Source organism: Cryptomeria japonica, chromosome 7 (assembly GCF_030272615.1).
Source record: "Cryptomeria japonica chromosome 7, Sugi_1.0, whole genome shotgun sequence".
Classification (NCBI taxonomy): domain Eukaryota; kingdom Viridiplantae; phylum Streptophyta; class Pinopsida; order Cupressales; family Cupressaceae; genus Cryptomeria; species Cryptomeria japonica.
Genome location: NC_081411.1, coordinates 202,208,858 through 202,225,986, shown reverse-complemented (window position 1 = coordinate 202,225,986; position 17,129 = coordinate 202,208,858). Strand labels below are relative to the sequence as shown.

Here is a 17,129-nt window from a genome sequence, read left to right as displayed (position 1 = left end):
TGGTTTCGCATGAATTGTCTGGATCTTTCCAAGGTGAGGGGTTTTATCCCAAGGTAAGGGGTTCTATCCCTGTATATATTTGTAAATAATTTTTTATTGTGATATAGGTTTTAATTAGTTTTGGCTTGTAAGTTTTGGTGTGCCCTATTCCCCTCCACCCTCTTGCAAGTTGCTTCATCTTCTCTACTCATCTTAACTCTATAGCCCATGGATTTCAGCTCTAGATTATCTTCGTCTTTTGCAATCTTTGTCCCCAATCAGAGCCTGTGTTACCCATCTTTTGAAGCTTGGCCAAAACTTTGACATTTTTGAAACTCCACATAGCTGGCGGACTTGACAAGCATTTTTTGAAGATAATCTTAAAATTTTTGAAATCTAGTGTGAAATTGGGATGTTGGCCTATTCCTCTAACTCCTTAACTATAGGAAAATAGTTCAAAGGTTTTAATTTTTATCGATTTCCCAACATAGGCCTTAGCGCTTCCCGGAGGACAACATGGTTAAGGCGCAGATTTTAACAAGGCTTATGGTTTTCATTTGGAATCAAATTTCTCTCCAAATTGACCCGATTGAAGTCAGGCAATTTAAGGTGCAGTACAAGATGTCGGAAATTTGGCCTTTGCCCTAACTTCTGAACCACACCGTCTGGTTCCAAATTCTGTGAAATCCCTGACTCCCCGACACCATGTGTTGTCCTAATTCTTGGAAATCTCGATATGGTTTGAATACATGTCAAGGATCCCAATACTTCACTCAAAAGCCACGGGGTACACTCAAAATTGTTGTGATATGATTTCTTTCACAATGGAACGTAGTGCTGACATGATAGGCGACTCTCCGATAATATACATCATCGAACAAAATAATGGCTCCCTATACAGTCAAAGGTCCCGATACTTCACTCAAAAATAATGGGAATTCTCAATTGATTTGATTGAAATAGCTTTGACACCAAAGTGGAATTGGTTGTCAGGATATGTAAAAAGACTACCGAAACATCATTTGAATGGCGCAGGTCAACAAACTTCATGTCAGTGTCTCTAAATTTTAGGGACTCGATACTATCACTGCTTGTATGCAAATTCTATGAGCTTACTTCAGGTGTGGAGAAACAGTAAGATGAAGGAGAGGAGGCTTTGTCTAATCCAGATTTGAACAAAATGGTTGGTGCATCTACTAAGTTTCCCAGTGCCTTGAAAATAAAAAGAAGAGGAATTTTGGCAGATGCAATAGAGCAATAGAAGATGAAAATTGAGGCCCATGTGCATCTGAATCCTTGTCTATTTATGTTCATTATGGAGCCGGTTATGAACATATATCATGAGTACAAGCAAAGACTCAAGGCCCAAGAAGCGGCACGTGCTGGACAGGAGGTGGAGATCATCGTGATAACGAACCGGGAGAAGAGTAGGCGGTGGCAGTTTTATAATTTTACTATTTTATTACTTTTCTTAATTATTGGTTGGGATGCCTAAAGACTTATTTTAAATAATGGTTGTCTTCAAGAAACCGTTACTTCAATTTTTTAAATAGTGGGACTTAGTTTCATTTGGGTAGCTTTTGCGCAAACTTTGTTTTACTCTTAAGAGCATAAACTTCTTTAAGAATATTTATGTTTTACTATTTTGAATATAGAAAAATTGTTGGTGGCTTTCAGATATACGTAATCTTTGAATTATGGTGGGTGGATGCCTTTTGTTATTTTGAATGGTTATCAGTGGATGAATTTATATTTGAGATGGTGAATAGTTTAATTTTTTTGTTGCTCCAAGAATATTGTCCTTGAATGATATTTTGTGGTAATCTGGTTGATTCAAAATCTAGAAAATCTAAAAATAGTGTCTTGTATTTGTGTGTGCCTTTGCAAAGATTTTTAGTTAAAAGCTCTTTCCTTACTTGCTTTTGGGTTAAAATCATTGTGGTTAATTTTTTATTCATCGAATATTATATGAAAGTAGTTGCCACTTTGTAAAATAAATAGAGAATGAGTCATTAGATAGTTTGTTTTGACTGCTTCAATGGTGGTTACATTTGTCACCTTTGTGGGCATGAGAATATAGAGTTAGGTGATAAATCTGTTAACCAACAATGCCACAAATTATGGCTCAATGGTTGTTTGCATGTCCTTTAGCAATTAAGTAAAATACTTGTACATTTGGCATCTAGAAAGGACGTCAAGTTTAGAGAGTGGGATTATAAGATCAACCATCAAGAACTTCAATCAAATGGATGGTCAAACAGTTTGAATCTTGAATTATTTCGTATTCTGAACAACTTGTATAACCATAATGTATTTATGCATTTGATCTTGCGTGTCTAATTTTGTAAAACTAAATAGTCTAGGAAAGCAAATTTAATGTGTTCACATATATTTCATCATTAGTATTCACATTCCGAGCCTTGCTCCATATAATAACCTATTGTTACCCATTCATTTCTATTTGCAAAGATACATCACATATTTTACTAAAAAACAATCTACTTTCTCTTCAATTAGGTATTGGATTGTTCTTTTTTTTGTTTTTGCAAATAATCTATGAGTTTGTCTATTATGAAGATTGGTATGCTCTTCAAGCCTCCCAAAATCTAAATCATTGGACCTCTATACATGCATGTATAAATGCTTACACAACATTATAAGGAATAAGAAACATTAAGTTTCCATAGTTTATGTTAATATGCTTTAAAGCTTTTGAATTGTAACCATGTTTATCTTTTTTAATCAACGTTTTGGATCATACTCCATAATCCATCGTAGGATAGTGAGCTAGAGAAGAGAAAATCCTATTGATGGATCATGTACTATAATCTGAAACATTGACTCAAAAAGATAAACACAATTAAAATCCAAAAGTCTTAAAGCATATTATAAGGAATGTTTTTGTTGGCACTGTATTGTCATTGATGTCAACCGGTAAGTATAGGATGCCACCGGTATGGATACACAAGGTATATCCAAGATGCAAAAGGGAGATCTTCACTGGTAAGTAAACATGACCACCGGTAAGCAAGCAAAAGGCAACAGAGAAGAATGTTATCAACCAGTTGGCATGATTATCAGGATGTGCATGACATGTAGAGGCAAGGTGAGTAAACCGGTGAGCAAGAACCTGTAGTATGTCTTGGTCGGTGAATGAATCTAAACTGACTCAGTGGATTGGAAAGAGGTGGATGTCGACAAGGATGACAGGTGGATACCAGGTGGCAAGCATCCAGAGGTCAGTGAAGTTTCCATCTATGTGGTAGGTGATGAGCACGTCGACTTTAAATAAGGCAATAGAGAAGAGTGTAATCAACCGATTGGCATGATTATCAGGATGTGCATGACATGTAGAGGTAGGGTGAGTAAACCGGTGAGCAAGAATCAGTAGTATGTCCTGGTTGGTGAATGAATCTAAACCGACTTAGTGGATTGAATAGAGGTGGATGCCAACAAGGATAACAAGTGGATACCAGGTGGCAAGCATCGAGAGGTCAGTGAAGTGTCCATCTATGTGGTAGGTGATGAGCACGTTGACTTTAAATAAGGCAACAGAGGAGTGTAATAAACTGATTGGCATGATTATCAGGATGTGCATGACATGTAGAGGTAGGGTGAGTAAACCGGTGAGAAAGCACCGGTAGTATGTCTTGGTCGGTGAATGAATCTAAACCGACTTAGTGGATTGAAAAGAGGTGTATGCCGACAAGGATGAAAGGTGGATACTAGGTGGCAAGCATCCAGAGGTCGGTGAAGTGTCCATCTATGTGGTAGGTGATGAGCACATTGACTTTAAATAAGGCACCCGTAAATCATAGGTCAATGATAGAAGAAGTGTGGCTCAAGGCGGATCAAGATGTAGAAGCATTTTGGGGATGTAAATCAAGCAAGACAATCCATTCTTCGTGCTCGTTGGTCGAAGGAAACATTTGAGGCATTTTAGCGAATGACAGAGAAAGGCCGAAAAACAAGTTGCAGGTTGTTAAATATAGAAAGTGTGTACAACATGTCATAAGAAATGGCGGTGATGTTTAATCTACTATAGATCATTAATTGAGGAGATGAGATCTGATCAGATTTGATACAGATTGAGTTGGTAGAGAAAATCCCTAGCGTGCGACCGTTTGAACTCTGGTCTTGGTGGGAAAGCCAAGTATAAATATTCAGACCGAAAATGAAAGAATATGATGCTTGATGTTGGAAAAGACAGAGTAACTGAGAGAATAGAGAGTGATCAAAGAGAAGATCAAAAGAATCTAAGTGTTGGAGCTGACTGACAGAAGAGGAAAGCCGGTAAGAGGGTTTATCAGAGGTTTTACCAATAAGGTTAGAGCAACCGACAAGCTACCAAATAGAACAACAATTGGGTGAACTGGCAAGGGAGATTTAGGAAGAAAGTTGTTGAAGGTGAAGGAGAAAATAGAGTGTACCAGTGAAGGGTATGCAAGACAGAATCAGGGCAAAAAAGGTATAAACAGAGGACAAAGAACTAGCAGAGAACTAAGAAAGGGAGAACCAGTAGAGAAGAGTTAAACCGGTGAAGTATTTTGATTGCAAGAGTTACAAATCTCATTTGTAACAAGGCTACATCTATTGTATTAATCTGATCCATTGTATATCACTGAGTTGGAGCTCAGCGCAGGGGTTGGTACTCCTTGGGTTAGTGCCCTAAAATCAAGGGTTGGTGCTCCTTGGGTTTGTGCCCTAAATTAGGGGTTGGTGCTCTTTGGGTTGGTGCCCTAAACTTTGTAATCAGTGTTTATTGTGAGGTTAGATTGGAGCAGTAGTTTCTAGCAACATTTCTCACTGAGGTTTTTCCCACATTGGGTTTCCCTCGTATATCTGGTGTTATGTGTTGGGTATCCTTGTGTATTTGCATTTGATCACTTTCCTTATCTCACCGACATATCCTCCTAGTGTCTGATTTGCTAACTGGTACTAAGAGTTTGGTCTAGAAGGTTTAGAATATTGGGAACCACTTATTCACCCCCCTCTCAGTGGTATATTGTGTTCAATAGTTTTCCCCTCCATTTTAACTTTTCAAAATCTAGAAAAACATCATTGTACAAGCCAAAATGGTTGAGAAGCAATGTGTTGTATTCATGGCTAGAGGACCCAATGAATGATTATTGAACCATAGAACCTTGTGATCAATCACATAATCAAACTCAATAAAATGAACCAAAAAACCAGTTTATTGAATCATAACCATGAACAATGTTGTGCATAGTTTTATGGGTAGTCATCTTATGGTTGCCTAACTATAAATTTATTTATTTATTTATTGGCATGGTCATATATTAGTAGTTAAGTTGACCTAGGTGGAATCTAAGCCTTGGCTATGGTATATATATGAGGTAGAGTTCATTTATTATCATCATATTGAATATTGTATTATTATTAAATAAAATTAAAGGTATCCCACTCTAAGTAGCTTAAGAAGTTTTCACCTTGATGTAACATGTTGTCATCAACTAGTGACAACATTTTTTCCTTTTATGCTCTTTTATTGTGTAAATTGTATCATTCAAAATAAATTACAATATATTGAAACAAACTTACAAAACACTATGCTACAAATATTTGAATACATATGAACACATTAGTATGAACTATAGAATATATTTCTCTAATCAAGTGCAATGTTTAAGTTGTAGGTATTAGTCTTGAGATAATATATTTTAACCACAAGAAACCATTTCCATTATCTAAGTAAAAAGCTTCCTTAACACCAACCCAATGGTCTTCTATCCAACTCAATAATTTTGCTCTGACTGGGATGGAGCTCCAAAACTTCCCTACTAGAACCAAGTCTCTAGGATCTCGAACTTGCTCACTCAAATCATTTTCAGAAAAAGTGACATTAATGGAGGCTGAAGAGTTTTGATTACCTCTGTTAAGAGGGGATGTTTCAAAGACATAGGGTTTTGCTACCTTTTTCTGCACCCATTTTTGATGAAAGATGGCTATGAAGGACGGTGTCGAGGACGATATCTGTTGTTTCTCCTCTGATGTATGCTTCTTGACAACCATTTGATCTAATAGTGAGAGGGATCCCTTCTTGCCTTAAATTGCTTACTCTAGGGACATTGGAATGAGAACAGAGACTTGTTTTTTGGATTTATGGGAGCTCTATTGATAGGGATATTATTAGGGTAGGATAGAGGGTTTCGATGCCCTTAAATCCACAAAGAGAATGAGTTTAGAAAAGAGGCCACATTATAAGTGTGGGGACCAACACGCAAAATACCTGATCCACCCGACTAGGATCTGATATCAGACCAAGAGTTCTAAAAAATTTTGGCCCCATTATTTCGAAATTTGCCCATTGGGTGTTGCTTCAAGGGTTCTCCTTATCGATGACCTTCGATCCATGCTTCAACTCTTTTGGATGTCATCAATGTTGCTAAACATAATTATGATAATTTGTAATGGTGGATACAAGTTGTTGGATTATCTAAGATAGGTTTATCGATCATGTTAAAGTGGCTTTTTTTTACATGACAAAGAAGACAAATATCTTAACATTTTTTCTTATTAAGACAACATAATTTCTAGATTTGAATACAATCATAGATTTCTATATCATAATGGTTTAAGCCTTGAATCTCATCAATATTGTTATTGTGTTAGAGATTTCAATTTTCTAAGAATTTCTCAACATCCACAAAACCTCTTTCATCTTAGAGTATTGGACAAACAATAAATACTAAACATTTTAAATTAATACATTAAAAGAAACAACAAAATTATATACATAACTTTAGGGCCTTTTTTTTTGTTTGTTACAATTACTTACACATATTTCAAAAGATTGACCTATGAGAAGATGTCTCCTTATGATATGATTACAATCTTTTTTGGGGTATTTTAAATACCACCAATCATCAAAAATCAAAGAGGAGGAGAAAACAAAGGTCATCTAGGAATATGTTAGAGAGAAAATCCATCTTTCATAAGGTCTATAAGGTTGAAGCTAGATGTAAATGACAAATCCATAAATGCAAACTTGACCTAGACACACATAATTTATCTCAAACAAACTACAAATTAAATGTATGTTTAGAAACATATGACTAAAAGGATACCATATTTTTCAAGTAGAAACATTCAAGATTGATAATTTCCATCCAAGACATACATTCTTCATAAACAAACTAAGTACCTCTACCATTATATTTACTTTTCAAAAGTTGACATCTAATTTAACAATATATTAACACAGAAACCTAATAAATTAACACATATAAATTATACATATTTTCTTAATTCACCTAAATTAACGAACATTCTATTTATAATAATAATTATTAATCGAACTCCACATGATCAGAGCTGACTTTTCACACAGAATGGAGCATTAACACGCCTCCCTTGTATACACCCTAATAATTATATTAGTTTTCAAGTCTGATGAAGACAAACTTTATAAAGTAGAACAACATATACACATCGGTACATAGAACATATATCAGTTGCGCCCTGCCAATTTCTTAATCTAAAAAACATAGTAGCCACTTCATTCAAAATAGACAAATATTAAATGGCATTAGTGGGCAGACGATTAAATTACAATTGGAAATTGAATCTTAACGTTAGATGTTCTCTTTGCTGTCATTCCAGCGGATTGCCACATAATTGCAAAGAAAGATTGATTGGGCTAAATATGATTAATTGGTCAAACTCGATTTTTCAATTTTATTTATTTATTTTAAAAAGGCACACCCATGATACTTTGAAGTCCTTTTTCTATTGAATATTTGTATCATAATAAGAAGTCATTTTCTCAATTCACATCAATGGATGATATACAACCCGCAGACGATAACTGTGATTCGAAACAGTTGTAGATAGACATTTTGTATTGTTATATGGACAAAAAAATTACATATTTTTGGATTACTGACTGTGTAGCCTTCTAGTTATCTATTGTATTTTATAAAGTTGCCATATATCTACTAGGGCAGGGATTTCTTAAAATGGGCCGAAACTCTGGATCTTGGGTTTAAGCTATCTTTATGTATAATTTTCCATTCAATATATCTACTAGGGCAGGGATTTCTTCAAACGGGCGGAACTTCTAGGTCATGGATTTAACCTATCTTTATATATATAATTCAACCAAGTGAAGAGCACATGATCGATATAGGGAGGAGATTGGAAAAAGGGAGAGATTGTGGGTAGTCTCAGCATTGCCTGAGTATGTACTGCTAGTGATAACTTGTCTTAGATTGCTGTTTCAAATTATTATGCTCAAAGAAGTTTGAGATCACCATTTTAGCCCATAAATTTTGTGGACAGTAATACAGTTTCTTTCTAGGCAATTTGCACGTCCTGAAGGACGTATGTACTGTTAACTATGGGAGAAAAATTGATTCTGGGGTTGTTGGTATTGTTGGGAGAGTGCATTTTAAAAGGCTCAGCTCAATCAAACCTGCTTAGTACGGAATTTTATGCTAATTCATGTCCCACTGTTGAGGCCATTGTAAAAAATGCTGTTAGTCTGAAATTTAGAGAAGACATTTGTCACTGTTTCTGGCACGCTGAGGCTTTTCCTTCATGACTGCTTCGTTGAGGTAAGCAAAAGATGATATACATTTCTTCTTCTACCAGTCAATTACGTGTCCCAGGAAGAGCAAATTTTAGTTTTGTAAGATAGTTAAATTCTTGTAGCTTGTAACAGAGTTGACTTGAATCCGTGAATTGGGAATCATTGCTTGTGCTCATCAATGCTGGATTAATGCGACCACTAGTATTAACATCTTGTGCCACAGTATAGATTTGAGGAATTTAGTAATGTGAAATAGTTTATTACTTTTTTGTGTGTGACAGGGATGTGATGCCTCTGTGATGATCCAATCTACTGCAGACAATGCGGCGGAGAAAGACTTTCAAGACAACTTGTCCCTGGCTGGTGACGGATTTGATACTGTAATCAAAGCAAAGCAAGCTGTAGAGAACGTGTGTCCCAACACCGTGTCTTGTGCTGATATCCTAACAATAGCTACCAGAGATGTTATACAACTGGTGAGTAATCCTCGAAAATATGTAAAAGTAGAATCTAATGAGTTTTGAGAGCTGGTGCCATAACTTAGATTATCTATTAGCACACAAATGCAACCATGTACAATTTGTTTTTATAGAGTCATGAAGATGGAACGTGACAATTGGTGCATAGTTTTTCTCAGAGGATGGATTTGGATGAATATGAATATACGAAGTTTCACTATATTACATTGAACTCAACTGAACTTCCTCGCCAAAGACCACCTATAACAGGATTATGTATTTGAGATGAAAATTGGGTATTGCTCACTGGTTTTTATGTAACTACATATATCTTCTTAAGGCCTCACATGCTTTTGCGTTAATCTAGCCTTTGCTTGTCATTTTGACACTTTATCATTAGCATGCTTTACCCACATTACCTGCTGGATTCAAGCATCCTTTCTTGCCTAGGCACTCCACTTAAAATTGCTGCTACCAAAAGCATTTGATGTGACATTATTCTTAAGATCATGCATGAACAGAATTTTATTTTCTTCAATTGCTGCTACCATAGAATTTCTTAGGGCACTATGCTTCAGGTTATAAATTCCTGTATAGTTAAAGAATCCAACCTATTTCCTTTAAAACAATTGATTCAGTTTCATATATTCATTAATGCCTTCAGTAGCTGACTGCTTAAGCAACTAAACATTTTTTTCTTGTGTTATGTCCAGGCTGGAGGCCCAGCTTATAGGGTGGAGTTGGGGAGAAGAGATGGACTCATATCTCAAGCATCCAGAGTCAGTGGAAACCTGCCCAAGGCTTCATTCAATCTCGATCAGTTGGTCTCTCTCTTCAGAAGCAAGGGCTTATCTCCGATAGATATGATTTTGCTATCTGGTAACAAATTCTACGAGCTCCTAATAATTGTAATCAAATTCAATTTTTGGTTCTTACCATCGTGGATCCTGGAGTTGGTTATCCTGTGGCAAATGAATGAAACAATTGAAAGGACACTGACACACAGTTTATACACCAAAAATTTATCTACCTCCCTCATTCTCCTCAATTAAGTTTCTTAATCACAGCTAGCTCTTGTAAAGTCCAATCAACGACAAAGACAGATTTCAAATCCCTTATGATTTTCAGTTTGTCGTTCTTTTCCTTGAAAGCTGTTCTTCTTTATATAATTCTCCTTTTGATTTCTAAAAATATCAGCCAGAATCCACGAATTTGTTAATTAGTCTAGAACAAATACTACTAACTTCATTAAACTGTCGTTTTTCATTTTTAAATGTTGAGGAAAAAGTAAATGTTTTGTCTCAGTATAAACATCAGGCCTGGTATGAGGGTCAATCAATTTGACCAGAGACAATAGGCAGATCCTTGATTTTTCCACAATCTATAAATGAGTTAGTATGCTCTATATCGTTTATATTCCCTACATAGAATTCCTATATATAATTCTATAAATATAAATGCCAAACATGATAAAGGATGGGTTTATATTCTATATATAGAATTCTATAAATATAATTTGCTATAAACATGTTTTACTAATACCATGTTTTCTTCTATTTTCAGGGGCACACACGGTGGGGTTTTCTCACTGCAACCAATTTTCAGACAGACTTTACAGCAACCCAGTTGACCCAACTCTGGATCCTACCTATGCGAGTCAACTACAAGGCATGTGTCCAAAAAACGTGGATCCCTCCGTTACAATGAGCATGGATCCTACAACACCTCTTATTTTTGACAATGTCTATTACCAAAATCTCATGAATGGTAAGGGCCTTTTCACTTCTGATGAGGTATTATTCACAGACAGACGCTCAAGAAACAAGGTCAAAATATATGCAAGGAATGCCACTAAATTTAATGAAGACTTCGTATATGCAATCACAAATATGGGTCGAATTGGTGTTAAGGTGGGCAATCAGGGAGAAATTAGAAAGGATTGCAGCCGTTTCAATTATTAATGTTGACGATTGGATATCTCAATCAATTTACAGTTGAAATAATGGTATCTTAAAGTCTAGGCTTTTGTAGATTTTGGGAATCACATGTTTATTTTAATGTCTGCATCCTTCCTTTGGAAGGAATGGTAGACTATGAATGGTAAAAGGAGAACAAGCCGACACATGGGAAGCACAGGAGGCTTGTGTTGCTTCCCCTTTCATTTAATTAATTGAAACATAATGTAAGCATTTGATTTATTTATTTATCTTAAATTAAAAAAATACACATATTTCTATTGTAGTTTATCAAATAGATTATATTTGAAAATTTTCTAATCACTTTGTAAGAAATATAGTAGACTAAAATCAAACTAGTTTGATTATTATTTTTTGTTAGATAAAAAAAAGCTTTAAATCTATAATTTTGTTATTTAAAAGTTAAGTGAATTATTATAAAAGCATTTGATACTATTTTCTGACTTATTTAAAAATGTGTTTCAACCTTTTATCTTAATGTTTAAAAATATTTTTTATTTATTTTTTAGTTGTAGAACTCAATAATGGAATTTTCAAAAGGTTTAGAGGTAATTTTTTCTTTAAAAAAAATCAAAATGGGCTATCATTGAGCTGTGTATTGTAGAAAAATGTGGACTTCTTGGAGTTCTGTAATTTTTATCAAAAAAATGGACTTAATCAGTTCTTACATCAAAACTTATGACCTTTGAAAGCCGACCCTCTCATATTAGAAATATAATAGAATCTATGACACATAAGAGAGCTATAAAAGAGAGTTACACATTTTAACCATCTTATGATGCATATAATCATACATTGAGTGCCCGAGTTAGTGAGTGGATTATGATCAAGTTATGATAAATGCAAGTAATATATTATTTTTTAAATGTAGAATCATCTTCCAATTAAAGCATTATATTTTTATTATGGATTTAGGTAACACATTATGTGTGGTTTTTGAACTACAATATAATATTTTTTTTATTGTTTCTCCTTTTATTAGATTCTTGAGATTGAAGTTTCATAATGAATTTTGTAGATACTAATTTGCCATCATTGTTTCTCTAGACCCATTCATGGTGATTATCTTGTAAAGTATTAGATTCTATACGCATATTGTAACCAATGATACTAAAAAGTTACATCAAGATGTATTAAAGTGTGAAGTTTTTATTTTAAAATAATTTTTCCTAAACGTTTATATACGTTATGGTAAATTTATTTTGTGTATATTCCATTCTAAGTCTATGAATAAAATGATTTCTCTACATATGTCATCTTATATATAATGTGTAGGAACTATACTTTATAAAAAATTTACCATTCATATTCTCTAAAATTGATTTAAGATTGAGATATCACCAGTTTAGAATTAGGGAAGAGGATATTCCTAAAACAACCTTCGAGACTAGGTATGGACATTATGAATTTTTCAGTGGTGCCTTTTGACCTAACAAATTCCCCTTTTATTTTAATGAGGCTCGTGAATCATGTTATCAATGGTTATCTACATAGATTTGTGTTAGTATTCCTAGATGATATTCTAATCGACTCCAAAAATTTGCAAGAACGCGAGGAGCATTTGAGGATAGTATTGCAAAGAGTAGGGAAGCACAAGTTATATGGGAAACTGTCCAAGTGTTCCTTCTTCCAACCTAAGATGTTCTAATTAAGAAATATAATATCAGCTCAATGGATAGTAATGGATCTATCCAAAATACAAGCAATTGTAGATTGGCCTATTCCTAAGAATGTGGTTGAAGTAAGAAGCTTTATGGGTTTGGCAAGATATTATCAAATATTCATAGAGAACTTATCCAAGATAGCCAACCCCATAACCTCTCTTCAACGAAAGGGTAAGAGGTTTGAATGAACAAATAAATGAACCATCGTCTTCTAGAAGCTAGAGGAATCTCTTACCACTGCGCATGTCCTGCAAGTGCTTAACCCAAAAAAATAATTAGTAGTTTGGATGGATTCTTATTTGGATGGGATAGGAGGAGTACTAATGCAAAATGGGCACATGATTTTTTTTTATTCTACAAAATTGAAGGATCATGAACTCAATTACCTCATGACTTAGAGTTAGCTGCAATTGTGCATGCATTGAAGGTATGAAAATATTATTTGGAAGGGATACCCTTCCAGTTGAGCATCAACCATAAGGGACTTCAATATCTATTCACACAACCTAATTTGAATGCAAGATAAAAAATATGGTTGGAATTCCTAAGAAACTATGAAATAGATATTCCCTATCTTAAGAGAAAAGCAACATATGCCTTAAGTGGAAGGGCTAAATTAGTTGCAATTGCCCAGTTAAGGTTTGAATTGCTAGAAAGGGTCAAGTAAATGCAATCTCATGATCCTTTCTATCAACAAATAAGATTGGAAATGGAATAAGGGATTAATCCAGTTAAGTACCATCAAGGGAACAATGGTATTCTCCATTACCTACATAGAATTTATGTACCAAAATGATAGGATTTAAGACAGAAAACTCTTGCAAAATGCCATAATGTGCCCTACCAAGCACATCCTGGCATAACTAAAATGTATACAAAATTAAAAACTCATTACTTTTGGTCAGGAATGAAAAAAGAGATAAAAAACTATGTTGCTAAATGTTTTGAATGTTAGCATGTTAAAGAAGAACATTGTCATCCTGCATGAACCCTCCATCATCAAGATGTGCCTTGGCATAAATAGTTAGTAATTTCCATGGACTTTGTGATAGGTTTGTCAAAAACTCGACACCAACATGACAGTATTTTGGTAGTGTTTGATAAATTAAAAAAAGTAGCCCACTTCATACTAAGCAATATGAAGGATAATGCCCCAATCTTTGCTAAAAGATTCATTAAGGAAGCCATTAGATTGCATGGGATGCCTGAGGTAATTATTTCTAATAGAGATAAGTTGTTTACTTCTAGGTTTTGGACCTCTCTTATGACCACCTTGGGTACCAAACTCAATTTTAGCACTTCTTACCTCCCAAAAATGGATGATCAAATAGAAAGAATTAATAAATTTATGGAGGATATGCTCCAAATATATGCCATGGATAAACCCACTAAGTGGGAGGATTATTTGCCTCTGGTTGAATTTGTGTATAACAACTCATATCATTCTTTTATTCAAATGATTCCATTCGAAGTGTTCTATGGCAAGAAATACTAAACACCCAAAGGATGAGATGGTTTAGAAAATCATGTAACCATTAGGCTGGAAATACACCAAAAATATGACAATAAAGTGAAAATTATAAGGGAAAACTTGAAGGAAGCTTCAAATTGTTAGAAGAGTTAAGTAGATGCCAAGTGGGCTTTGAGGGAGTTTGCACTTAGTGATAAGGTGTCTCTTCAAATCAGACATCATAAAAGCTCAATAAAGTTTGGCTAGATTGCTAAACTAGCTCCACAATTCATAGGACCTTTTGAGATATTAGAAAAGATTAGCCATGTGCCTTACCGACTAGCTCTTCCACCATCTCTCTCTCTCACATTCATAATGTATTTCATGTATCCTTTCTTAAGAAATATATTGTTGATCCCAAGAATGTAAGTGATTGGAAGGCGCTATAAGTAGAAGAGGCTGAAGATATCCACCTCAAACCACTTGCAATCATAGACAAGCGCAGCTTGCAATTGTGCAACTAAACAATCTAGAAAGTTAAGGTCCTTTAGGACCAATATGGGGAACAAAGATTCACTTGGGAAGATGAAAATGTAATTAAGTTAAAATATTTGTACTTGTTTAATTTCTTGCTTGACACCTAGCCCTATGGTAATTTGGACTAGGGATGAATTTCATGATTAACTATGGTAAGTGAACTTTTGTGTGTGTGTGTGTGTGTGTGTGTGTGTGATGGTTATGAACTTTTAATATTATTATTAATGAATGTTATCTATATTACCATAATTTTGTTAATTTAATATTTTGATATTATATTTTAATTTTATGGCTTACCCAAACTAATGAATTTGTGAAATTGTGCAAGATTGACGGTTGGGTTGTAGGTACTCAAGGTGCAAAGTGAAGTGGATTCTATGATCTTCTGATAAAAGAGATATTATTGAGAAAAAGCTTCTCATGTAAAACCAAAAATATTAATATTTAATTATCTATCACCAATTGAAATGGGTATTAACGATCAACCTTATTACTCCAAACTAAAATCACATACAATCACCATCATGCATCTCAACAAATGTAAAATGATCCACAATTCCTAAAGAATCAACCCACCAAATCAAACTCCCAAAATGATTTTGGAATCCTTACCTCTCCTTGCATTAAAACTTCTATACAACCTTCTAGTCATGTCTATGCCAAACACATAAGATGCCTCCTTTAAAGACACTACATTCTCTCAAGAAATAATAGCGTCATTTGAATGAAAATTATTAGCTTATTAAAAGCCACATATGCTCAAATAACTATTATAGAACAAGCAGCATGAAAAATGAACAATAGTCGATTCTTCCGATTCAAATAGTTGAAGAAATCAACGAAATGCATCTTGCAATGTCCTTGATAACACATTCTAACTAGCAATATCTTACGTCTCTTCCATATTTTCATCACATCTCCTATCGTTAAATGTCTTCTCATGCCATTACAAGTGCATAGGCACAGAGCTCATGCTCAACAAATCACGTAGTCAGAGACTGGCCTTCATTTTATTGAAGGTGGTAGCACTCAATTTACCACACACATTTTTCTTTACGCTGCATTCTAACTCTTCACTGGCCTCACGTATATGTTGATTATTGGGTTGCCATTCTTGTTCTGCGGCCTTCTTCACTTCTACTCCCTTCGGAGACTAAGGATTCTATAGAGCACTCTATTTCGGAGTCTCTACATTCTCGTCCACCCATCCTGATACAATTTGTGGAATAAAATACTTGATTAATATCGTTTGATACAGTGTACAATTTTATACAGTAGTGATGTAGTTGAACTAACTGAATAACCATTGAAATAGCAACCTTCTTTAACAGACACTAAACTGCAGGTGGACAATGTAATACTAAGCTACCAGTGAGGGACTTAGATTTATTTATCAAAGGTTGATTAGTCAAGAATGATAATTAAGAGAAGAATGAGATTAAATGAATAGTGATGAAGAGTGATTATATTAATTAAATATTAAAAATATTATTTAAGTAGTGTTTGTATTTAAAAGAGATTTAAGGATTACAGTAATAGTAAAATATAATTTGGATAATATATTGGAGGGTGCAATCTACTATGAATTATTACAATAAGTTATACAAAAAAAAATTGCAATATATAATGTTTCTAAAATCTATGTAAATGATTTACAAAATTGATTATATGTTTGCTAGTTAACTAGTTATTTCTGTAACAATGGTCACAATTCAAATGAAAACTATACAAAAAATTATGGTATCAACTTCAATAATCTGTACTCTTGTCCTCCAACAATTTTTCCCGGTTTTTCATTTCAACATGTTGAGTAAATGCTTCGCTATAATCCAAAATAAGTTTGTTGGTAGGCAACCCTTCTGTGACACATTTGAGAATATGATCATCCACTATTAATCTCATTGAACTTTGAAGAATGTGTGCAACCTAACACAATCTTTGTATAACAATGGGGCCAAAATAGGAGGATGAACTTGATAAAAAAAGTTCTTGAAAAGCCTTGTAAATCTTCATTTTGATTGCTTGCATTAGATAACATCCTGCACATACCAATAGTTAAATTAGGGTACTATCAATTTCATCTCTCCTCAAAACCTATAGAATGTATAAGAAACAAATAATAAGATGCCCATTTCATATTGATTATAGTAAAAATAATAATATTTCTAAAAAATAGCATAAATGTTTAGAAATCTACCAAATATTATCAACAAGTGTGCCACATATAATATGCACTTTGGATAAAAAAATTATTAATAAATAAATAGAAAAAAAAGCAAAACTTGATGCAATAAATTATATTATAATATTTAGAGACTATTATTATATAAAGTATTTCAAAATATATAATTTTAATAAAAGGTTATGTGTTCACAAGTTAAAGAAACCATATCTTTTTTTAGTTACAACCAAAGAAGCATTGAGTTAAAATATTAGAATAAATTTTACAACCTACTTTTAAGGAAGAAACATGATTGCTGCTCATTAAACTCAACCAAACTAATCTATTAAAAG

At 34.0% G+C, this 17,129-nt stretch overlaps 1 pseudogene; it reads left to right on the top strand.

Moving 5' to 3' along the window:
* The first annotated feature begins 1,294 nt into the window (after positions 1-1,294).
* LOC131856568 (peroxidase 51-like) lies at positions 1,295-10,949 on the top strand (annotated as a pseudogene).
* Positions 10,950-17,129: the final 6,180 nt, after the last annotated feature.